Here is a 26,558-nt window from a genome sequence, read left to right on the forward strand (position 1 = left end):
AATAATCGGGGAATATTATTCTACTCTTTTAACCAGACTAGACGAAAAAATTCATGAGAAAAGACCCTGTTTGCAGAAGAAAAAAATAATCCATCAGGACAATGCACCTGCCCACAAAGGTGTTTTTGCAATTGGGAAAATTAAGGGATCTGCACTATGAATTGTTGGAACACCCACCTATTCCCCAGATTTTGCTCCCGCTCACTTCTGTCTCTTCCCAAAACTAAACCGCTTCCTTGCTGGTCAGCACTTTTCTTCAAATCAAGAGATGATTTGCATCTGTAGAGGGGTATTTGCAGATCTTACTGAGAACCACTACAGGGATGGTATAATGGTGCTGGAGCATTGCTGGAATAAATGTATTAGTCTTAAGGGAGATTATGTTGAAAAATAAAAATAATTTTGAAATTATAAATTTTTTTTCATTGTTAGGTCGAGAATTTTTCAGACCATCCTCGTGTGTGTGTGTGTGTGTGTGTGTGTGTGTGTGTGTGTGTGTGTGTGTGTGTGTGTGTGTGTGTGTGTGTGTGTGTGTGTGTAACTTGGAATGGAATATATATATTCCATTATATCACTATTCTGCCAGATTTCAATCTCTGCATAAACATGATCTCTTGCCTTCCTTCACTGCATTTTTACTCTTATTTCCAAGGGAAATATTGTGATGTCATATATTAGGCAAAGGGGTCCATAAAATTTTAAAAAGGTCACCAGAGTGCTGGGTGTTCAAAAGATGGAAACCCCACTGGTCTAGATACTGCTTTGGGTTCTTCATCTCTGGGCTCTCGCATTTCTTCATCACATTGGAAAACTAGGCGACCAGTACATTTGTGGTTTTTGATCATTGCTTTTTACAATGGCATCATCTCTATTTTTGCTTGTCAGTATCTTACTTTAGGGTAAGAAGTCTAAGAAGAGAATCCTGGGGCTGTACTGGTTATTTAACTTTCATTTTCTTTACTTATTTACACAAAATCACAAGGCATTGGTGATAGAATTTATTTGTTTGGAAGACTAGATATTTTGGTCTGAAACTTACACACCATTTTCAGTGGCAGAGTGACAGTTGATTACAAGGTAGAATGCAAACAGTGGATTGAGTTGAAACAGAAAGAACCATGTGATGTTATGCTTACAACAACATAATGTTTGTAACTGAGGAAACATAGGCTAATCAAAACTGTAAAAAAAAAATTATGTGTTATTCTAATAAGACTTTCCCATATTTTAGATGAAGATATACAGTTGTTCTGCTTTCAATTGTATCAGAATGACTGCCTATCTTTAGTAATGGGGTAGTCCTTTAAGCTATTGGGCACTTTTGCAGTTTGCTCTCTGAACTTCAGTTCTTGGAGTATAGTTCCATCAGTGTAGTACACAGCAGGGAATCTTTTTATCCCAGAATGCATAACCTAACACTGTACCACATTAAACTGACAGCCATGCAAAAAGTTAGAAGTTTTTTGCATCTTCGAGAGGGATTCAAACTTTGGTCTATCCCAAACTACATTGTCATTACCCACTGCTCTACATAACTCACAAATTTGGGCACAACAGTGTGACTGCTGTTTGTCAGTGGAATTTGCTAATACTTTAAAGGCAAAGTGGAGCAAGATACCACTACATTATCTACCTGAATCTAGTAGAAAGTCTTCCAGATTCATTTAAACAGTTATGGCAAAACAGAACAACACTGCTAATGTATGTCACTGAAACATGTTATATATATAATCTGTACATGTTTCATAACTTGCAGGGTTACATGTGTGAGGTGGGAAGAAGGGGAATAGTTTGTGTCTGGTAGGAAACAATAACAGAATATACTGCTATATTTATACACTGGTGTTCAAAAGCTAAGAGCAAACTACATTTTTACCTGTATATGAAAAAATTTTCTTGAAAAAATGTGGACAAATTTATTGCCAGCATACTAATAAATTATGTTACACAAAAAAGATGTTATAAATTTCATACAAATTAAATTGCAGTATGTTTTTGGCAAAAGTTACAAATTTCCCAGGGATGTATGTAGTTAAGGATTTAATGTAAGTGCTTACAGAAAACTATGCGGAGATACACATCTGTATGGAATATGTCTCCACCTCGAACTGTGATGCAGCTCTCACAACGTTGTAGCATGCTTAGCTCCAAGTGATTCAGGAATTCTTGAAGCAAACCAAGGATAAGGCCTTGTTTGTTTTCTGGAGGGGAATTTCAAGCAGCAATGATTCTCCCTATTATGTCCCAAACATGTTCTATGGAGTTGAGATCTGGGGAGCATGCTGGCTACTGGATTTGATTAATATCCTTGGTCTCTAGAAGTATCTCCACTGCTCTTGTATGATGTGGTGTGGCATTGTCATCCATAAAAATGAATCCTCGCCTACAGCACCACAAAACATACATTGAAGAACTTTGTTGCAATATCGTTTACCAGTCGTATTCCCTTTTTCCAGCACTTGTAGCTCGTTGCATCCATTAAGCATAATACCTCCCCAGACTATGACCCTAGCACAATATCTATCCTTTTTTAAGAACATTCTCATAATGATAATCAGTACCACTTTCACTCCAGATCAAGTGTCTTAGAATCAGAGTAAAGACTAAAACAACTCATATGTAGAATACATTAGCCCATTGGTGTCTTGTCCAATTTTTATGGATACAACACCACTGAAAACATGCTCTACAATGAACTGTGGATAAATGGACACAGGCTAAAGGCCTTTAGGTGTGTAGGCCTATGTGTTGCAGAAGTCTTGCCACAGTTTGTCAAGATATCCATGTACCTGTGCTTGAACAGAGCTGACCTTCCACGGTGTGTCGATTGCGTTTTGCTGTTATAACCAAAAATTTGTCTTTGTGATCTGTGATAGAGTGAGGACAACCTTTAACTAACGTGTGGAACACATTCCATTGGTTTGAAATGTGTCCTGAACCTGGATACGATGCTATGTGAGATTCCAAACTCTTTGGACAATATCAGTAATTCTGCAGCCTTCTTCAAGCTTTTCAATAATTCTTCTCCCCAAGAAATCATCTATGTTATCTTTTGAGACATCCAAGTTTGCAACTTTATTCCTTCATGAAAGCACTTCCTTAAAACAATTTGCTTCATGCAGCCTTTTGCCCTTGTCTTGTTGAGTGCTACCACGTGAATCCTTTATGTGTGATTCAAAAATTTGAATGTGTATTCACTTTATATTCAAAATTTCCAGTTATACAAATTGCCACAAGCCGATTTGTCTGAATTTGCAGTGGTGATCTTCAGAAATAGTGTTCATCCTCAGGTTTTGAACACCAGTATATAAATGCAGCTGTGTACTTCTTCAGATATACAAAATTATTGTCTACAGATTCTTGTCCTTCACTTGCAAATGTAGTCATAAAGACCTAATACTTGAACTTAATGATTACTTTAGATCTCCCAAATTTTTCTTTTTGTCTTACAGCATCTGTTAGGATATCAGAAGCATTCCAGACAGTACATGGTCTTTTTCAGCTATATCATCATTGAGGTTGGCTGAGGATAACATATAATGAGAGCACTGTCATCTTGATTCTCTAGTACTCTGTCTCCAGCATGCTGTTCAATAGTTGTTCCATCTGTCCATATTATACATTATCACATTCACACCATACACAATAAATCCAGAATATTTTGTAGGCCATGTGTAAGCTTAACACTTCAAAATAAGGTTTGCAATTCAGTGAAGAAATTATCACTGTTCTGATTTTATGCTTCGAGGATTTTGGCTGGTTTGATAATAATGAAGCCGATATAGGAAAGAGAAATATGTCCCTCCAGTTTCTTCATTGCTAAATATGTGTTTAGTCTTGGTGATGTGTGATATCTTCGGGTGGTTTATCATACTCATTTTGTATGATAATGGAATTCGTTTTCATGCTCATTATTAATAAGATGGTAAGACAAAACATACTCCAAGAGGGTGATGAATAATTTATGAGCTTTATAATGATGTCAGGCAGCAGGAAAGCATATATTATTGTGGTTGATTTCCTATAGATTGATTTTTAGCTTTTTCTATGATCTGATCAGTTTTATATCCAGGAAAGAAAGAGAACCACTTGTCACCAGTTTACTGGTAAATTTTAATAGTGAGGTGTTAGTAGTTGAGATTTTTAAGGAATTGTTGAATGTGGCTTCATACTAAGAAAGCATCAATTAATCTTTTCCATAATTTCAGCTTGAAGAGATATACTTCTGACACTTTTTTTAAATTATATTTTATTAGTTGTTTGGCTGTCTTTTCAGATGTACCTCAGATATATGGAATAGGAATGGTGGTGTTTTGTGCTTTGAAGAGGAAGTAAGAGGACCATGTACTTTATCTGTTTTGTAGGAGCTGTAGCCATTGGCCATTATGGTGGTGATAGTTTTCTGTGGAAAGAGCTCCATTATTAGAATAAATAGCCATATCTCTGTGTGTTAAATTAAAGATTACTTGTTTTTAAAATTCCATATTGTTGGGCAGGATGATGTGATTGTTTATGTAGATAACTTTCTGCGTAATGGCTTTCTATAAATGGAAAAATATAGTGGAAAGGTGAATCAATGTGTCAAAAAAAGATGGATATTTGATTCTTTTTCTTCTGCGAAGTAAATTTTGGAGTGTTGGCTGTTAAGGTAAGTTCCAAGGAATCCAAAGTGTTTTTCCATGGGACCAAATGGCAAACACATCATCAACAAAATGTAATAACCACACTAAGAATTTGTAAGTAGCTGGGATAAATATTTTGTTCTCAAAATGGTCTGTGTAAAAGATAGCTAATGGGTAGGGGGCAAAAACATTGCAGTATCATGAATTTCTTTGTAGAGTTTTCTTTGCCAAGTAGAGTAATCTGCATACATAGGAAATTTGAATAATTCAACAATAACAGAGGGGAAGTTACTTTATTAAATCAAGAGTGTCTGTTAATTGTACATTAGTAAGTAATGAAGTGACATCAAAACTAACCATTATGTCTGAATTTTTAAGGATGTGATTTTTAACCAGTGATTTCAAATGGACAGCATTTTTTTTTTATATATAAAAGTCGAGAAGTTGCCAGTCAGTAGCACAAGTGACTTAACTGTTCAAGTTTATAAGGAAGACTATATATATACCATCAGCTATAGTTGATACACCACATTCAAGCCATATGTCAAATTGGCAATTTGAATCTACTCTCCTAAAGATAAGTTCCAACATATCCTGAGTTAACAGTAACCAATATTTTGTTCTTGGAAACTTGGAAAAGTGATAATAAATGAGGATGATGGAGAGATCCTGCAGGATGACTTAAATTGACTGGTAGTATGGGCAAAGGTAATTGGCTACCAGTTTAATGTGCCGAAGTGTAAGGTTATGCACTTTGGGAAAAAGAGATAACAAACTGTGTACTATATTGATGGGACTGAACTGCAGGAAACTGATGGGAGATTTTTATTTTTTATTTTGTGTGTGTGTGTGTGTGTGTGTGTGTGTGTGTGTGTTGGGGGAGTGACTGTGGACAGGGAGTTAAAGTTTAGAAGGCATATTACAAAGGACGGTCTAAACAGCATATCATATTACATGTTATGTGGTTGTTGAAGACCACACTAATAAGCAGGGATATGGAGGTTATTCTTTCCTTTAATAAGGCAACGTCTGGACTACTGCCTACATAGATCTGGTTACTTGGATTCCATGGGAATGAAATGGTAGAGGATCATGATAAAGATTGTGACATGTCTATGGAATGCTTCCAGTGAGAGTAGATTGAAGATCTGCACTCAAAAAAATAAACTGACTGATACTCCACAAAAAAGGAGTATTATAGAAGCATATTAGTTAATAAAGGGATTCTACAGGATTGACACTGAGGAATTTTTCCATACATAGCAGGAAGGAAGAGATTGAGTGGTCACATATGTGAAATTGTCTAAGAGTGTAGTTAGCAAGTGGGGGGCTAGGACTAGATATTTTGCTTGTATAGTGATGAAATTTGTTGCCAGGTTGAGTTGTGAGTGGTTTGTCACTGAATGAGTTGAGGAGACCCATTATTCGTACAGTACTTACTACTGTACGAATAATGGGTCTCCTGCAATGAGTCTTCTTACTCCATGGATATACCTGTATAATAATAATAGATAAAAAGTTCTGAATTTCTGATTTAGATGTAAGTTTTTGACCTAAATTAATTTTAATTTTATACTCTGCACATATTTAGTTCATTATGAAGATTTCAGATAAGTGACATTAATTTTAAGCTAATGCAACATTTTGAAATCTAAACACTAGTTCTGGATTTTTGTTTTTATAATTTTGTACCATTCTCTCTTATGTCTTCAATTCTTGTTTGCATTTGTACTTTTTCATGTTGTCAATTTATGTGCTTTATGTATGGTTATTATCAGGTTCTTTCTGTTCTGTTGAAAATTGTATCATGTACAATTTTCCACCATTTCTTTTGTTCTATTTCTTAGTTTCTTTTTTTTTTATTTCCTATCTTTTATTTTACGCCTTGCAATTTCCTTTTGTTTTAATTCCCATGATTTTTTGTTATTATTTCCCTTGATTTTTGATTATTCTGTTTCCCATGAGTCTCCTTTGTTGGAAGTTTTTTCACTTGGCTATGCTACCAATTATATATTTGGTTTAATCCTTTATCCAAGTGTAAGCAAACAAAGTTTGCGCCTGAAGTATTTTCAGGACTGGAGTAACTCGTGGTAAAGGAGGTATAAGTTCTCATCACTTGACTTAGTATCTCCCATAATGCAAAGCACATCTCTCTCTCCTTGCAGACATGTATAATGCTATACACAAGTTGCCCCAGTCCTGAAAATACTTCAGGCGCAAACTTTGTTTGCTTACACTTAGATAAAGGATTAAACCAAATATATAATTGAGTCTCCTTTGTGTTCTGTCCTAAATGTATGATTTTTGGTAGCATAGCCAAGTGAAAAAACTTCCATCAACTTATCTCAAATCCAGAGAATTTTAATAATAAGGTGTGACACCTTGTAGCAACTGGTATAGGTAAATATGACTTCTCCATTACTTCCACCTTTAGCATCACCATCTCTGGGTCTGGGTAGTGGCCTTTCTCTTAATGCATAGCATTATACATGTCTGCAAGGAGATGTGCTTTGCATTATGGGAGATACTAAGGCAAGTGATGAGAACTTATACCACCTTTACCACGAGTTACCCCAGTCCTGAAAATACTTCAGGTGCAAACTTTGTTTGCTTATACTTGGATAAAGGATTAAACCAAATATATAATCGAGTCTCCTTTGTGTTCTGTCCTAAATGTATGATTTTCCACTATTTCCTCTGTTAACTGATTGTGACATCATTGTGTTTATAATTGTGAGAAGCTTATAATGATATTGGTTGCATGGTACTTAAGTCATGACTTTTCCATAGTTTTAGTGTATAATTTTGTCAGTCTCTGTAATGTGCATCTACTATAATTTGTAATTGAAGGGAAAGTAAGAACTATTTGGTTAGGATCAGGTTACTCCAGCATTCATTTGGTGTTAAAGTAAAATTTCTCCTTTTGCTAATAATGTAGAGGAGTTCATTGTTCAGATTATTTCTCTGTTCTTTTTAAGGATAATTGTTAAAGATTGGAAGAGTGAATAGTGAATTGGGGATTGAAATTTATTGTTAATAACTGCAAATATATGCAGTTTGATAAGATAGTAGTATTAGAAAAAAATTAAAGGAAGTTGAATAGATTAATGAGTAAATGGTTTGCTTTTTGGTACTAGAGAATTAAGTTTAAAAATTATATTTCTGATATCCTCCTGTAAGTCTATCAGGCAATATTGAGTATGGCTCTTAATTGCTTATCCATATTACCAAACTTTTCTGGATGGGATTGAGACTGAAAAAAAAAAAATTTGAAGTTTATTAGTTAGTTCAATCATTGAAGTAGGAGAAATTTCTTGTACTTGGCTCAACCAATCTCTATTTGAGGGCATTATTATTATTAGATCTTCAGGAAATCAAGGACTCATTGAGTAGGCCATACATCATTCACACCAGCTGTCATACTTTCCCTTAAATGAATGAGTTTTTCACACTAGATACACTCATTACCCTTTCTTAACCACATACAAACTTAACTTCCACAGATGCCCCCTTGTCTTCTCTCCACCTTTCATATAATTTTATCAACCAATATTATTATTATTATAGCATGGGCACCTCCATGAAGTCCTGACTCATCATGGGAGATCCAAACTATCAACACATTATCTGTCATACCTCTCCTTGAAACCATTAGCAGACAGAGCACTCACAACTTACTCAGGCAACCCATTCCATTCAGTCACCACTCTCCAAGCAAAAAAATCTAGTCCTCATGCCCTTGCTAACCACACTTAACCAACTTCTAAGGATGACCTCTAGTTCTATCCCCTCTAGCCAAGTGCTGAAACATTTCCCCTGCATCAGTCTTATAAAAGCTTTTAAGTAGCACATTAGTATCCCACCTTTGTTGCCTATCAATCAACTTTTGCAATCCACAGACCTTCAGTCTGTCTTCATAAGAAGCATTCCACAGACCACTCATGATCTTGGTTACTCACCTCTGGATCCTCTTCACCGCTTCCTCATTTCCCAGAAACTCAAGTGACCAGACCTGAGCATAGTAATCCAGGTGTGGTTGTATCAAGGCTTTTTATAAAGAGGATTGATAACGCTCTTATCTCTGCTTGTTAGTGTGTTCTTCAATAACAAGTAATCCTGTGAGCTATCTTGGCATACTTTAGCAGTATGCCCTCTAAACTTCAACTGTCTGTCTACCACCATCCTCCAGTCCCTGGCTTCAATTTCATGGAGTATGCTTTCCTCAATGTGATACACAGCTTGTAATCTTTGTATCCCAAAATGCATAACTACGCTTTTCCACATTAAATTGACATCCATTATATTTTGCCCATACTGTTAGCCTATTTAAATCATCCTGCATGCTTTCTACATCACCTTGCTTAGCTATAACCTCACCCAACTTTGCATCATCAGCAATCAAATGAATATCTCCTTTCAGGTTATTTCCTATATCATTTATATCCTATATTGCCTTCTCAAACGTTATAGACCTCTATCACATCACCCCTCTTTCTCCAGTCTGACAATTTCTTCTCCACATATTCTATCTGTCCTCGTAATCTACATTCCACAGTGTCAGTATCATCTATATAACTATTTTTCAGCCTTTCCACAGCTTCTTTATCTGTTTAGAACCCAAGAGACCAAATCTGTACACAGTAGTCCAAGTTAGGTTGTATCAAGTAAAGAAGTAAAATGACTTCCATATCCTTACATATGTCATTTCAGTGTTGTAATTGCGACTTCATCTACCATAACTCCAAGATCTGTAGCTTCATCAGTTACTTCAAGCATAATCCCACCAATATAATATGCTGTTGGATATATTATCATAGCAAAATGCATAAATACACTTACTAACATTGAATTGATAGCTTTTATCACTTCCACAAATTTCTACATTATTCAAATCACCCTGTAAACACTGTATATCAGTAACATCTCTGATTGCCCTGCTTATCTTTGCATCATTTCATTCATTCATCAGTGGCTTTAACAGGCACTTAAGTGCCCATAGTTTCTTCTCCACATGATAATGTAAGGATAAGGCAGTTATCCCTATGCCTCTAAGTATTCGTGTCTATGAATTGTGTGTGTTCTACTAGCCGGTTTGCCTGTTCTGAGGGATGAAAAACTCGAGTTTCTGGGAGGAAAAAACCCTCTATCTCCATATGAAACCAGCTAACTCACCTTTAGTCAAAAGAGACCAGATAAAGGTTCCTCACGTCACTGACGGGAATTGAACCCAGGTCTTTCCAAACAAAGGGCTTCGTCTATACTGACTGAGCTATGGATGCTCTTTGCATAATCAGCAAACAACTGAAGATTTCCTGTCAGCCACTTTCCAGTATCATTAATTTATAGATTAAACAATGGTCCAAGGACGGACCTGGGTCACACACTGGTAGATTAAATCTGGCAGATTCACATCTCCCATATACCACTTTCTGATACCTGTCTGTCAGCCATCCACTTATCCAAACTAATAAGTTATATTCCAACTCATATTATCCATATATTCAACTCAACATATATTCATCTCATATTCTCTAGTTTATGCAACAGCCTTTCATGTGGTATCCTATCAGATACCTACACAAAGTCCAACAGAATAATAGTGTATCCATTCCCTTTAAAAGCAGCTGTAGCATTGTTATAAAATATGAGCAAATTGCTGAGGCATGACCTCCCTTTAGTAAACTCATGCTGTTTCTTGCAAAGCAGCTTCTTTTTCCACATATTTCTGTATGCAGGTTCTTACCAGCTTCTCTAAAATCTTCATAATCACTCCAGAGATACTGATAAGTTGATAGTTGGACATATCAGCCTTTGCACCACTTGTGCAATGTTATTATCATACATTTTTTTCATATCTGTGGAATCTTTCCTGAGCTGAGACTCAAATTATACAAACATGTCACTGCTTTTGACACAACAGTACTGTCCATTCAGTAAAGTTATTCTCCCACATTCATTTCTTCTACTTGCATCATAACAATAAAATCCTTTCATGTTTGCCTTTAGCCTGCACAGTCAGTTTCTTTTAATACTCAGATTTAACTTTTTACACAACACTCGTAACTTCTCTGGACTGCACTTTATATATTTCATGACTTCTCTCATTATTATTCTCATGCTATTCCTTCTACAACATCTTATGGATCTCTTGCTTAGGAAGATTGCACCATTTCACTCCCACCTTATTTGTTATTTGATCTCTAAGGACACATTCAGTTAAATCTAGGGACACTTCCCTAATGTGTCCCTAGAGATCTGAAAGCTTCCCATTCAGTAATTGATACATAGAACCAAAGATAGTATTCTCCTGAGTTTGTCATAATTTCTATATTTGTAATTCAACATGTAATCTTTCTGAATTGGAACATCCATATAGTTGGTTACTTCCCAAGTTAGTGTCGCATGATCACTGTCAGCCACTGGTGGCAAAACAATTACTTCCTTAACTGAGACACCTGACATTATGATCAAAAGTAATAATCTTTGTTCTTGAGTTGCTTCTGTACATGTTCTTTAGAAAGGTGTCTTGCAACAGCTCAGTAAATTCTTCTTCATTCATATTATGAGTATAGAAACAAGTGATTCTAGTGGTTAAGATATTAAGTAGATTAGGCCCATTAGTTACAAGCCTTATTGTAAATCAAAGATTTGGAGAGCTAATGTGCCTGCTGTTGTAACTTGGATAATTGGTCTTCCAAATGTATCAGTTTTTTCTTTGGCATTTTAGTTTTTGCTACACCTTTGGAATGATAAGAGCAGTAAACTCTTTTTGAATATTCAGCATGTGTGGCAAAGTTTGTGATGTCAACTTGTTATGCATATTTCATCTCAAATTCTATGCTACCATACCCAAGCAATATTCAGATAATTTAAGTCAACTATAATGATTATTCATTTAGTACCCATTAGAGTAAATTGGTGATGCATTTCTTTTTCCCCAGCAGCTGAACCGCTAGGTCTGTAGCAACACTCCACCAAATATTTCATGCTTTTAGCCTCCACTTCACATCATATGGCCTCCAACTCGTTGCTATATGGGATGTATTACCATTACTGCTTTCATGAGTTTCTATCCTAATTGAACTCAAGTCATCTGATATCATTAGTAGAACTCCCTCTAATAAAAAGATAGTAAAGATAAAAAGAAAGTAAAGATAGTAAAAGATACTAATAAATGATAAAAAAAAATAGGTCAAGATAAGAGAAAAAACATACCAAGTTCTTAATTTTTTTAATTTTATTTTCACTGTTAGATCAAATTTATGTAACTTTAAGAAAGAACCACATAGTTGTTATGACTGAAATATAGGTTATTTAAAACATTCATAAGGATTATTTGATTTTGCACTTTAAACACATTAAGATTGTTGTCTCTTTGCATGAACACACTATGTAAAAAAATAAAGTAATGCAAGTGAGAGAATGAATAGGAGGAAAAGATAACAATGTCAAGTAGATTAATTTTTGTTTCTCATGTTGATTTGGTCATAGTAGTGATTATTTGTTGTAGCTCATTTGCTTGTTTTGTTTTGCCAGTAACAAATTAATCTCAAGCTGTGGAGTTGACTTTCCTCTGGGTATTTTAATTTTTTCCTCACAAATATAAAATTGACCACAAACACATTTGGTGGTAGTTACATGTACTATGGATTTGGATAATTCATGAATTTATGCTGTTTTTACCTTAGTTGGACTTGAGTGTTCTGGTGGAAAGCCAATAATAATAATAATATCGACATCACTTTCTTCATCAGGTGAAACAAGTGATTCTAGTGGTTAAGATATTAAGTAGATTAGGCCCATTAGTTACAAGCCTTATTGTAAATCAAAATTTGGAGAGGTAATGTGCCTGCTGTTGTAACTTGGATAATTGGTCTTCCAAATGCATCAGTTTTTCTTTGGCATTTTAGTTTTTGCTACACCCTTGGAATGATAAGAGCAGTAAACTCTTTTTGAATATTCATGTATTCTTGGAAAGTTCTATAATGTTTTGCTACCTACCTCTATTTTACATGAGAAAACTACAAATTTAACAAAATGTCTGGAATATTTATATTATCTCTTTCTGAGATAATGCATAGCTGAAAACTAAACAAAATAAATTAAAGATAAGAAGAAATTATATGCTTGGTTTAATCTTTTATCCAAGTGTAAGCAAACAAAGTTTGCACCTGAAGTATTTTCAGAACTGGGATAACTTGTATATAGGAGCTAATGACTTCACATCACTTTCCTTAGTATTCCATAATGCAAAGCAGATATCCTTATGGACATGTATAATGCTATGCATTATGGGAAGGGTCACTACCCAGACCAATTTCGACCTTTATTGAGGTGAAAAAGTAAAGGATTGCTCATCATAGGCCTAGAGTAGTTAGTATAGAAGTGCAAGAGAGAGCCTGATAGTATTAGGAAAAAGGAAGACAGATAGATAGCATGAGAGAGAGAAAAGGCCTCGGCTCTTTTATATCATCATATAAAATGACTATCAATCATTTCATTATCAGCCAAAGACGATCAGTTTTCCTTTTTCACCAATCTCATATATGAACAACCAAAGTACCTATTGAAAATAAAGTGCAAAGATGACTGATACCTAGGTGGTTAACCCCCATCTGGGTTAACTGCCTTGAGTTGGTCTTCTCTGTCTGGGATTGCTCTCCAGTCATCCCTGCAATTGACTATAAGACCACATTGAATTAAGAGGATGAAACTATGTAAAAAAACCTATCATAGCAAGAATAGACATAATTTTATCCCCCCCCCTTGTGAATATTGCCTAATGTCTGTAGTCTACACCATCTAGTCATAAATTTGATATCTCCTAGAATACTTTCTAAATACAAAATTTGTCTGACTGAACAATAAAATTTCCACAGTACAATATTATAAAGCATTTGGATGTAATATTGCTGGTTTTCAAATCCATGTTTCTTTCTAACCTTCCATAAATGGTATTTTAATTCATTAATTATAAAAATCAAAATTATATTCACATTGCTTGACAGGTGGTGGGTATTGCAAAAAAAATAACCTTTTCTGTTGTAATGGAATGTTCAACACATTAAATAATCTGTTCCAAATATGCAGGGCAAGAGGGCAGCTGTAGAATGCATGTTATATGGTTTCCAATTCAGTAATAGATGTCACAGATTGGATCTCCGATGTTAAAGTACCTCTATTTGATGGTATAGACTGGAAGGCAGCCATATGCAATTCTCCAAGCAAGATCCTTCCTGTTAGGTTATCCTTGGAACTTCAAGTTATGAAACAAAATATTGTTGTCAGTACCCAACTGTGCAACTTCACGGCAAAAGAGATTAAAGATTTCATTATACCAAATTTTACTTTTTTATAATGGAAAGAATGTCAATTCCAGAGTGTTTTAGTAGTCTTACAGTTAATCACAGAGTGTTGTGGTATTTAGGAACAATCTCAGCTTTTTGACCTTTATAATCATTAACTCCAAACAGGGGAAGATGAAAACCCAAGTAGTACCGGAAAAGGTCTGTGCATGTGTGATTAGTCAGCAATATTTTATGGATTTTAGAAGCTGTATTGCTTAAATAGCAGAATTTTAAGACTGGAAGTCCAAATCCTCTGTGTTTCTTTGATAGTTGAAGAAATTCCTTTTTAACTTTTTGGTATCGGCTGGACCAAAAAAAATTGCACAGGTTTACTATATAATTGCTTTTCTTCAGCTTCTGTGATGTTTATTATGTACAACCGAGCAGGAAAGATTATGGTTTTAAGTACAGGCAGCCCTCCGTTTACAATGGTTCAATTTCATTTTATGCCGCTTCACAATAACGCTGGATGTCTGCATGTGCTTTCTTACTGTAGTGTGGTCTGACTGAGGAGAATGACTCTAGCAGGCACTCTAGTGTTTACTGAGCTACTACGACATATATGTATCAAACCTAGTTTTACTGTTGAATCTACCTAATTGTTCTATTTAATTTTTTTTTTTTTTACATACAATGTCTGATAAAAGAAGTGCAGAAAAGTTAGCAGAACTTGGTGTTAAGAAGGCGTGGAAATCATTCACGCTTGAAAAGAAGATGGAGGTGATTCGAAGAATGGAAGATGGGCAAACACGTGCTAATGTCTGTAGAAGTATGAACTTACTTCCATCGACTGTTATTACAATTATGAAAAATGCTGATAGAATAAAACAGTCTGTGCAACAATCTACGCCAGTACTAAATGCAAAACGTAAGTTATAGCAGGGGTAAATTTCATGAAAAAATTGAAAAATTATTATCATTATGGGTGGGTGACTTGAATCAGAAAAACTCCTCTGATGTAGGCTGTTTTAACTGAGAAAGCAAAAAAACATTTTTAGGAAGCAAAGGTTGGTTCATGAAATTTAAGTCTCGAAATAAGTGCCATAGTGTCAAATTATGTCGTGGGGCGGCAAGTGCAGATGTTGCAGCAGCGGCTGCTTTTCCTAAAGAATTTCATGACTGTGTAGAACAAGGAAGTTATCCTTCTGATCTTATTTTTAATGTTGATGAGACTGGGCTCTACTAGAAAAAATTGCCATCACACACCTTCATTTCCTATGAAGAACATTCTGCTCCAGATTTTAAAGCTGCAAAAGATAGACTTATGCTTTTGTTGGATGCAAATGTCTTCAGAACTTTGAAGCTTAAACCAATGTTTGTGTACCGTTCATAGACACCATGTGCCTTCAAGGGTCTAAAAGCTATGCTGCCAGTCTATTGGAAATGGAACAAGAAAACTTGGGTTACACAAGATGTTTTTATAGATTGGTAAACAAATTATTTTTGTCCTACTGTGCTTCGCTTCTGTAAAGAAAATGATTTGCCAGCCGAGGCATTGCTTCTCTTGGATAATGCCCCTGGACATCTTCAAAATCTTGCTGAAATAAGAACACCATTGGATGTCAAGGTTGTTTACATGCCCCCAAACACATCGCTTTGGCAACTGATGGATCAGGGGATTATATCAATCTTCAAAGCCTATTACCTCCGTATAACATTTATGGAAATGGTAAGAGTCTTGGACACTTCAGGAAAAACTATTAAAGACTATTGGTGGTCATTCGATATTTTGAAGGGCATTAACAGCATCAAGGCAGCTTGGAACGAAGTGTCAGCAAAGTGTTTAAAAAGAGCGTGGTGAAAACTTCTTCCAGCATTTATGCATGACTTGGAGGAATTAGAGCAAGAGGAGAATGTTATTGAAGACTGACATCTTCAATAACATTCTTCTCTTGCTCCAAGCTTGTGCGAGAGGTGGGATTGGATGATATTACAGCTGAAGATGTGACGGAAGTCTTAGAGCCATGATAAACCACTTTCCAATGAAGACTTAAAAGAATTAGCCAAACAATTAAGTCAACATCCAAAGGAGGAGAAAGAAAACGAAGAAGGTCCTCTGAGAGAGATAAAAATGGCTGATTTACAGTGCATTCTTGCAAGCATAGAGACATTGACTGATAAACTCTGCGAAACGAACCCGATTGGGAACAAAGTGCAAACGTAAAAAGGAGTGTAATCGCATCTATTCGACCTTACACTGAACTCCTTAAAGAAAGAAAAAGAAAATCTAGACAGTTCACACTGGATACTTTCTTCAAAAAAAAATGCAGGTGATCCAAAACCAGGAACTTCAACGTAGAAATATGTAATATCTTTTTGAAGTTTCATATTTTTTGTATGTAATTTTGTTTTGTTTTCGTTATTAATAATTTTATTTTAACAAATATATATGTATGTATTATCAAAGCTTTAAACATAATAATGTCATACATACTTCATGTGCATATTTTTTGACTGCGCAGAACATAACTTTGTACCTCCTATTAAAATGGTTTGTTTTATGCAGATTTGGTTTACGCCTGTTTTTTAGGAATGAAAGTGAGGCGTAAACCGAGGGCTGCCTGTACTATGGCTTTAGAAAAGGAGAGTGGCTCTATTTTCCAGGCTTCTAACATTTCAAAGTTCTTGGACTGGTAATATTGGGTAAGTGGAGAAGGGAATTCCAAGTATTAATGAGGGGTCCTCTCTTAGGGGTTAGTCCAAAAGGAACACCTCCAAGATCCCACTTTCCATAAACTTTTAATTTTGTCTTGGCTGCATTAATAATTAATCCACTGCTTTTGCTGAATTTTTCCAAAATATAAAAAAAAATATATGGAATCATTGTCCTTCAGAGTTCTTACTACATCATCAGCATATGCTAATACCTTATTTTCTTTTATAGTTGAAGGAACTGTTATTCCTTACACAGCATTGTATTGTTGACTTCCTCTAAGAAAGGTTCGAGAAGCATTGCAAAGAGCAGTGGACTAAGAGGGCAACTTTGCTTGATTCCTTTTCGAATTTTTACCAGGTCTGACAGAAACCCCCATTAACTAGGAGGCAGGTGGTTGAATTGGCATAGGCTCCTTTGATAATGGATTGCAGTTTTTTACCTACACCAGTTTGCTGGAGGATGTGGAATAGAAAGGGATGCCAGACATTATCAAATACTTGAGTAAGGTCTGCTGATAGCACTGCCATCGACCGCTTTTTCGTATTAACTAAACAAATTAGATCACATAGCAGAATAGATTAAATTCTACTTCTCAACCTCGTACTCCATACACCTGTGTGCTTTTAATTATGTATCTCATTCCCACTGTGAGCCTGTTATTGGCAATGTAGAAAATATCTTGCAGATATTTTTAGATTGAAGAATAAAAGTATTATTCAGTATTAGATAGAGAAATAGGTCTCCAGCTGCTGATTAAGGCGTGATCTCTATTAGGTTTAGGAATGAGGACAGTATGTCTTACTACAAATTCACTTGGTATGTGTCCTGATGAGAGAGAAAGGAATTAAATAGCGTAACTAGAATTGGAAGAATAAAATCCCAGGCCTCGCGATAAAGTTCTATCCCTTGACCATCAGGTTCTGGGGATTTTCTTGTCTGGCATTCTTTATAGGCTGTGGTAACTTCAGATGCTGTAATCAGTCTGTCAAGTCCATCTTGGATATGAACAGGAAAGCCATTAATGTTCCAAGAGTTAAAATTTCCAACAGTACTATTGTCTTCAAACAGATTTTTGTAGTGTTTTTGGAAGGAGTAAAGGATGTCTTGAGTAGTGGGCATGTCTCCTCCATCAGTGCAGATTTGAATGATAATCCTTTGCAAAATTTTGTGAATTGTCTATTGAAAAATGCAGCTGAAGGGCTATCTGCTAAGCGCTGATGTATTCTTATCTTAAAATTTCTTTCTTCTACTTGTTTCTGCCTTTCCACTTCTATCTCTATGTTAATGTTTCTAATGAGGTTGCTACGTTCTATACCATTGTGTTAGTTTGTTGCGAACCAGCTTCTCTCTTTATACAGGTCTTTCAACTGTTTCCTTTCAAGGAAAGATCCCCATTCCATCATATTCTGCTTTACTGCTTGTTTGAATTTTAACCACATATCCCAATTCCAGATAACATTATTCCAATTTGAACAGAGGGTCTGGAATTTAGTTTAAAAGATCAATGGAAAATTTGGAAGTCTCCATGATCCAGAAGAGATCTCTACTTTTTTCCATGCAGTGGAACTTAAGTAGAACTGGGTTATGATCTGACATGTTGATGTCAAGATGTTTTTATCTGAATTAACCTATTTATAAGGGAAGAAGAGATATAAATTCAATCAATACGAGTACCAATACCTTGATTCATGTACGTGTATGCCTGGAGATTAGGATTGCGAATCCTCCATATGTCTACTAGTTGATCATTGTCAAGACATGTTTTTAACTGTGCATATCTCACTTTTCCACTCATGAGGGTGTCCTCCTATTTTGTCTAATGTGGAGTTTTCAATACAGTTCCAGTCTCCAGCTGCTATGTGATGTATTGGGCACCATATAAATATGGCTACAATTCCTGGAAGAATTTTTGTCTAACTGTTCCATTGGATGGAGCATAAACATTTATAAACCTTATTACACATCCACAGTAATTCCAATCTATTGTCAAGATTCTCCCTTATGCATACCTTTGGATATCACAGAATGACCCAAGGAGGGGTTATTCTGTAATATCCAAAAATATAAAAAAAATATATCTGTAATATAATAGCTAGTTCTAGGGGCAAGAATGAGAACTCCTACTGCAGCCCTGTTAAATCTTTCAAAGCTCCAATAAGAAAGAAGCGAATATCTATCTGTTAAACTTTTTATATCTGTAGAAGTATGTTTCTTGAATAAATAAAAACCTGATATTATGGCATAGCATAAGTTTCCATATAGTTGTTTAATTTGCCTATGGATTCCTCAAATATTTAATGAGGCAATGCAGAAAGGAGATTCTATGATTAATGACGTGTCAGTGGTAAGGCTTTAACTTCTAAATTTTGGATGATCCCAATGAGGTCTTCAATCTGTGAAGGAGCAATTGTGTAGCCTGCTTCTTGTAAACTGTTTTCCAGTTTTTTTACAGCTGCTTTCCGTTATTTCAATTTCATGCCTATCATTATTGATTTGGAAGCTAGTTATTTTCTTTTCATGTAGATGATAATTGTACTGAGAAAACTTTGAATCAGTAAACTTTATTATATTTTCTTTAATTGTATCTCTTGTTCCCTTTATTAGCATGAGTTGGTTCTTCATAATCCATAAACTCTTCTGAGTCTGAAGCGTTTTCATTTGATGCTCCACAGTCTTCTTCAGCTGTACATTTTTTATTACTTCTTTTTCTTTAGATGTAGTTCTTTTTTTTTTAATTTTTTTTATTTATCCTCAATTTTTTTTTTATTAATTCACTTTCTTTTTTTGATGATCTTGTCTGCATATTAAGCTCTTTCAGTTGTCTTGCTTGCTTTTCTGTTTCTTCTCCAGTTTCCCCTTGTAGAACAGTTTCATGTGTTTGCGTTTTGTTTTGTACCTGTTCAGTTGTTATACTAGGTTCATCATTGGTAATTTCCACCGATGTTCCAACAATATTTGACTGGGAAAGTGGCTTCTGCAGTTCTGGTATTCTGGGGCTAATTTCTAGCTGATTTGGTTGTACACTTTTTGTGATTTTACCAAGTGTAGTTTGTTTAAAAGCACCGTCTTGACTAGACTGAATTTGAAGATCTGAGAACTCTTCATTATGTCTCTCCGATATATATACGGTGTTCTAATGGGCTCTACCTTTGCTCCCACTCTTTCAGCAAAAGTTCTAAAGGGAAGGGACAGGTGTTAATGTGATTTTAAGAACTTGCGCATTTCTGACAGGGTTTGAGACTGATTAGCAATATGTCTGATCTCCATGCAGTTGAAACATTTAGATTTATGGCAGTTATCACCCAAGTGATCATATGAACCACAACGCAGGCACTGCCATTGTACTGTGGGATAGTTTACCATAACTTGGGTTGTACAGATGTTGGCAAAATTTGGTACAGGCGTCTTCATATCATTGTGAAGGTGACATCATGAGAAAACCAATTTGGATTCTTTACCTGATATACCCTTTCGTATATTACTAATCTTACCCCATTTCAAAAATGTGTAAGAATTTCATTACTGTTCTCTATATATTCCATTGGAAATCTTTCTATTTTTACTGTTTTTACCTAGCTCCCAACCATTACAGGAATAACTGTGCTATTCCTGTAAAAGATAAAACCTTGTAATAGTTTGTCCCTTGTTTCCACATCTTTAACTTTAATTAAATATTTCCCTCTGCTATAAGGGGGTGAAGGAATAAATCTTATTTGCGCTGACTATCTCTTTTAAATCTTAGTTACCCATCTCGCTTCTTCACATCCAGGAATTTCAATTACTGGAGTTCACACCCTTGGAGGAATTGGTACCATGATCTCAGATTAGGAAAAGACTATAACCTCTGTGTTTGATTGTAAGAGAAAAAAAACCTTTCAGTCATAAGATTGAGAATTAAATAATCCCATGATACGAAATAATTCTACACCACCAGCAAATGCTTTATTTGAGCTACTATAAAATGGTGGCTGTGATACCACTAAAAGTAATCCCGTAATACAGATATTAACTGCACTACCAGCAATCTTAATGTTTATTTTAAAAAACAAAACAGTGCTAGTGGGGACTAAACCACCACTAGCACCAGTAAAATAAAATTAAATTAAAAGTGAAAAGCAAATGAAAGAAAACCAAAGTACTGATACATGTATAATGCTATGCATCATGGGAAGGGTCACTACCCAGACCAGTTTTGACCTTTATTGAGGTCTCTTAAGTGGGAGCCAGACCCAGAGGTGATACTAAGGTTTAATTCTTTATCCAAGTGTAAGCAAATACTTGGATTTCTGCACCTGAAATATTGTATTGGACTGGGGAAACTCGTATATTAGGAGCTAATGACTTAACATCACTTGCCTTAGTATCCCATAAAGCAAAGCAAAGCCTTATGGACATGTATGCTATGCATCATGGGAAGGGTCACTACCCAGACCGGTTTCGACCTTTATTTGAGGTCTCATAAGTGGGAGCCAGACCCAGAGGTGATACTAAGGTTGAAGTAATGCAGAAGTCATATTTTCATATATGAGTAGCCAAAAAATGTCACACCTTATTATTAAAATTCTCTGGATTACAGATAGTTGTTGAAAGGCAAGTAATGTGAAGTCATTAGCTACTATATACGAGTTGCCCCAGTCCTGAAAATACTTCGGGCACAAACTTTGTTTGCTTCTGAAGTGTTTAGTATTCCTTCTGTTGTGTTTATTACTGGATTAGAGAGAGAGAACTTAAGAGCTGCTTTTATGACTGTTAATTCACAAGTGAAGTTTGAAGCTATTTTGGCTGTGGTTTTAATTTTGCATTTCCTTGCCTCCAGGTAGAGTTAGAAAAACCCCTGATCCTCCTTGGTTGAGGTCTTCATCAAATGGTCCATCAGTATAGGCAGTGACATAGTTTAGTTTATTTAAGTGATGTATAGTGTCAAGTCCTTTTCTTTTATTTTCATGCTGTGAATCCTTTTTTGAAGAAATCTAGAACCTTCTTAAGTTAATAATTTTTTTTCTGGTAGCATAGTGGAAAAGAATTTCTCTTTGCTTATTTCAATGGAGAGGTGCTCTAAGTTGACCTGTTTTCTAATTTCATGATCATATTGTAAAGTAGATGATCTCTTTAGTCTATATTTTCCTGTCCAGGCATCAAAAGTCCTAAGTGAGGTGTGATCCTGTTGTTGGCTCTGATTCTGTTAGTGAATTTAACTGTGGAGAGTTTTCTTCTGTCTTCTAGTATGTGAAGCCTACATACTTAGAAGGCTGTGGATGAGACTGCATTTATAATAATTTTTGCTGCTCTTGATTGTACTCTAAGTTTTTCTTTTGAACTAGTAGAAGCTGGAGCCCAGATTGGTGAGGCATATTCCATAGTGGGTCGTATGAGGATCCTAGTCTCTGCTATATATACATAGTGTATATAGATATGCAAACTTTGCTTATCTTCATATGATATAGTAAATATCTTGGAACAGAGTAGTCCTGCTTTTATAAAGTTTGTAATTTTATCATTAACAAGATCTTTTAGATCTTGTCATTCATTATGTTTAATATGTTGAGGCTATTATTATTACATGACACCTCCAGGAAGTCCAAGGACTCATCAAGAGAGGGCACCCACTTACAACTCTTTGTCTCCACTACTCAATTTACCAACTACAATGAACCTCAACTGCACCAATGCCATCTACCGCTTGCCACCACCACAGGTATTTTCACAGACAATCACAAACATCCATGCCCACGGTGGGATTCAAACCTGCAGCCTTTTGGCTGGAGAGCGGATATGCTAACCACTCAGCCAACCAGGCCGGCTATGTTTGATGCATGTTACAGTATTAACATTTTATCAGCATTAGTGCAGTTCCATCAGTATATTCCAAAGCTTATATACCAGGATGTTTATTTTTTTATTTTTTTTCATAAATGAATTAATCAGATTTTTTTTCTTCAGTGGTTTTGATCAAAATAATTTTTAAATGAGTAATTCTCATTGAAAGATTCACATACGAACATAAGTAGTAAGTTATAAATTATGATAAATTTACTCATAGGGAGCAAAAGAAACTTTCTCCATTTAGTTCTGTTCATTTTATTAATTCTGCTTTACAAAAATTGGATATGTACTTATGCTCAATGTGTTTCTACAAACTGTAATATCAAAAAAAGAGGTGTATGATCAATTTTTGTGCTTTGTGTTTATCATGCATGCATGCATGCTATGAAATGTTTTGCATGATTTTATCGCTGTTTTTGTAATAATGACTTTCACCTACTTTTGTTATACATAATTAATGCAGTATTAATGAGATGGCATGTTGCCCTCTGTGCTACAAGAATGTGCAAGAGATTTGACAATGTCTTTTATGAAGTTGTTCAATCTAAGTCTTAGATCTGACAAGGTTTCAATTAGTAGAAAGAGCGTAGGATAGTTCAATTGCATAAAGGTGGCTCCTAGACAGAAGTATCAAATTACAGACCAGTTATGTCTCAGGGATGCTGGGCAAAGTGTGAGAAAAGTTGGTTAAAAATTCAGGAATGGGTGGATAGAAATATGATGGTGAGCAGCACGGCTTTGTAAAAGGTAGGTCTTGCATTAGTAATTTATCCACATTTTATAAAGTGGCAGTGAAATTGGATAAAGAAAATGGTGACATCATGATGCTATGGACTCTGCAGAGGCACTTGATACAATACTGAATGGACAGCTATTACATAAGTTGGAGCAAATGGGGATGGATACGAAGCTGGCGACATGGATAAGGGAGTGGCTGACAGAGTAGTATAGTGGACTGGAATTTAGGAGAATGAGGGTGTCTAGTGAAGTGCCTCAAGATTCTGTGCAAGGGCTACTACTCTTTAATTTGTATATTAATGATATAGGGAATGATTTAAAGGGGAAGAGATATGTTCAGTTGTTTGCTGATGATGCAGAACTGGGGAGAGCATTAGTTAATAAAAATGATGTACACATACCAGCCACTAAATTAGAAACCTTTTTATGCAGTTGTACGTAAATATCACTTATACAACATGTGCAAAATACTTAGTCACGTGTTCTAGGCAACTATTTAAGAATGCTGCTGGTCAGTAATAATCAATAGTGTTGATCACAATGAGAAAAACAAAGGATCTTTTAGAGTTCAATAAAGGGCTTATTGTTGGTGTCTGCCTGGCTGGAGCCATGATTTTGAAAACAGCAGACCTGACTGGTTTCTCAAAACGGTGAGATAACCTGGGTGTTTAATCAGTGGAAAAATAATCAACATTACTTGTCTAAAGGACACAGTTTTAAGACACAGACTGTCTTAAAACTGTGGTTAGAAACTTAAAACTGTCTTAAGACAGTCTGTGAGGAACGAGATAGCTGTCATATGAAAAGCCTTGTATGGATAAGCTGAACTTCTTGTGTGTGCAGCAATTGACCAAAGCATATAATGAAGGCTGTTCCCGACTCATATCTCACCAAACTATGTGCAGGGAATTTAAGAATCAGTATTGGCAGTCGTATCCCTATATTGAAACTGCTGATTTCAAGAGTACCATGACTGGACACTGGAGCATCACAGAAAAAAGTTGTGTGGTCTTAGTCATGGTACACCTTGTTCTGTACCGACAGTAGGCAGAGAGTTTCAGGAGCCTCATGAAGCAATGATCCTAGCTTGCCTTGTAAACACAACTTAAAGTTCTAGAGGTGGTGTCATAGTGTGGGACATGTTCTGTTGGTATGGAACTGGTCCCCTGATATTGCTAGAAGGTTTGATGTCCTCTAGGGAATATCTGAACATTGTTGCCAATCAAGTCCATCCTGCAATGTTGTCTTTTGATCCAGCAGGTGACGGTTGTTTCATGGACAACAATGCTACTGTCCATCAGGCAAGGATTGTTCAACAATGGTTCTGCAAGCATGCCAGTGACTTCCACCATCTTCCCTGGCCAGCACATAGCCTGGATTTGAAAATCCCCATTGAGAATATATGGGACATGTTAGAAAAAACTGCTCCAGGAACAAAGTCCTCTTCCATCCAAACTGAACCAGTTAAAGGACTGTGTGGTGAATGCCTGATATGTTGTAGCCATAGATGCAATCCAACACCTTGTGGGCTCTATGCCAAACTGCATATGTGTTAGAATTCAGGCTAAAGGAGGTATTATAAAAATTTCAATTCAGTGGCTGGTATCTGTAGATATCCTGCAAGATGATTTAAATATATTGGCATTATGGATGAAAAACATAATAGCCAGTGAAGTTTAAAAGGTTGTGTGTGTGTGTGTGTGTGTGTGTGAGTGAGTGAGAGAAAGAATGATCATTAATTTGGTTAACATGAAGAATTGAATGACTAGAACCGAGATTAACAAGGTTTTAGTATAAAAACACTACTAGTTTCGGCCTGTAACAGCCTTCATCACGTGACATTATAAAAGAAAGAAAAAACACTAAACACTGAAGATTAAAGACTATGAACAACATAGAGACTCTCTATGTTGTTCATAGTCTTCATAAATATATATATATCCCTTTTTATAAGACACTTATTCTACTACACTGTGCTCAGATTTGGTCACTCGAGTTTCTTAGGAGATGGTATAGGTGGAGAAATGAGTGGCCAAGCTGGTGACAGGTCTGTGGAATACTCTCTACATGTATTTATTTTATTTATTTATTTTTTTTTTTTTTGTGGTTCTACCCATGAAAGGGGCTAAGGACTTTTTTTCCCATTTTTATTAATTTTATATACTTTTTTGTAATTTTTTATTTATTTTTACATAGTCTAGAATTCCTACTCTATAGACCAAACATGGAACTTTTTAAAGCCATTTCAAGCCTCCAATAAGCAGGTAGTAATCTTTCACTGGGTGATGAAATTTATCTCCCACCTAAAGACAATCAAAAACACCCTTGGTAACAGTGGGATTCAAACCTGCAACCTGTTGGTTGGAGAGCTTGTATGCTATACTAACCACTTGGTAAACTAGGCAGGCCATTTGGTTTGACTTAGGAGTTGATGAAAATTAAAGCTGATAAAACTGTTATCATTCTTATGTTTTTGGATGGTCATGAATCTTCACTCTATGCTTGCACACATATGCTATATAAATTGATACAGGGGTTTGTTTGACTTTCATTGTTTCTGGACTCCTCCCTACTGCTCTTTGCAGTAGTGATGTGTTGTTGGGTGGGTGGGTGGGGGGGCTTCTGAAATAAGAACTAAAATTTGAAAGTAACTGAAAATTATTTTATCTTCCTGATATGTGACATCATTTCTGTTATTCACTTTTGGCATGTTGTTTTGATTGCACTTTGGAACAGATTTTACTGCTAGAGGATGAAGATTAAAATATATGAATCCTCCTACAAATTTATAAAAAAAATGCAATGTTTCATAAAAATTCTAAATCATAATTTGCAAAATAGTGTCAGACCTTAGTGGGCTTCTGTAGAACACAGTTTTAAAATCCTTGAATATTGACAAAATAAGGATATAATTTTTATATATTATTATATACAATGATGATACTATATCCACTTATTATCCTTCATTTCTTACAAACTGTTTGTTTCTGCTGGCTGTGACTAGTCATAGAGACTAGTATTTAATACAAGTTGTATGTAATATACAAGCCAGATATAATATTTAGTTGCCAGACTGGTGGGCCAGGTGATTAGCTTATCCACTCTCCACCCAACCAAAAGTCCACAGGTTCAAATCCTGCCAAGGACATGGATGTTTATGATTGTCTTTAGGCTGGAGATGGATTTCATTACCTTGTATCAGACCACTGCCCTGCTTATTTGGAACCCTGAAGTGATTTGAAAAATTTCATGTTTGGTCCTCTTGAGCAGGGTTTTTGGAATGTGTAAAAAATAACATATATAAAAATTAATAAAAATAGAAAAATCTTCAGCCTACTCATGGTACCAATGTACTACAGGTCTACAGCCTTT

At 35.6% G+C, this 26,558-nt stretch overlaps 1 protein-coding gene across 3 annotated transcripts in view; it reads left to right on the top strand.

The window, feature by feature from the left end:
• LOC150095275 (leukotriene A-4 hydrolase) overlaps window positions 1-26,558 on the top strand; it is a 227,299-nt gene that overhangs the window by 149,849 nt on the left and 50,892 nt on the right. The window lies entirely within an intron of this gene.

Source organism: Typopeltis vanoorti, chromosome 20 (assembly GCF_054136105.1).
Source record: "Typopeltis vanoorti isolate ZY-2024b chromosome 20, IOZ_Tvanoo_1.0, whole genome shotgun sequence".
Lineage (NCBI taxonomy): Eukaryota > Metazoa > Arthropoda > Arachnida > Uropygi > Thelyphonidae > Typopeltis > Typopeltis vanoorti.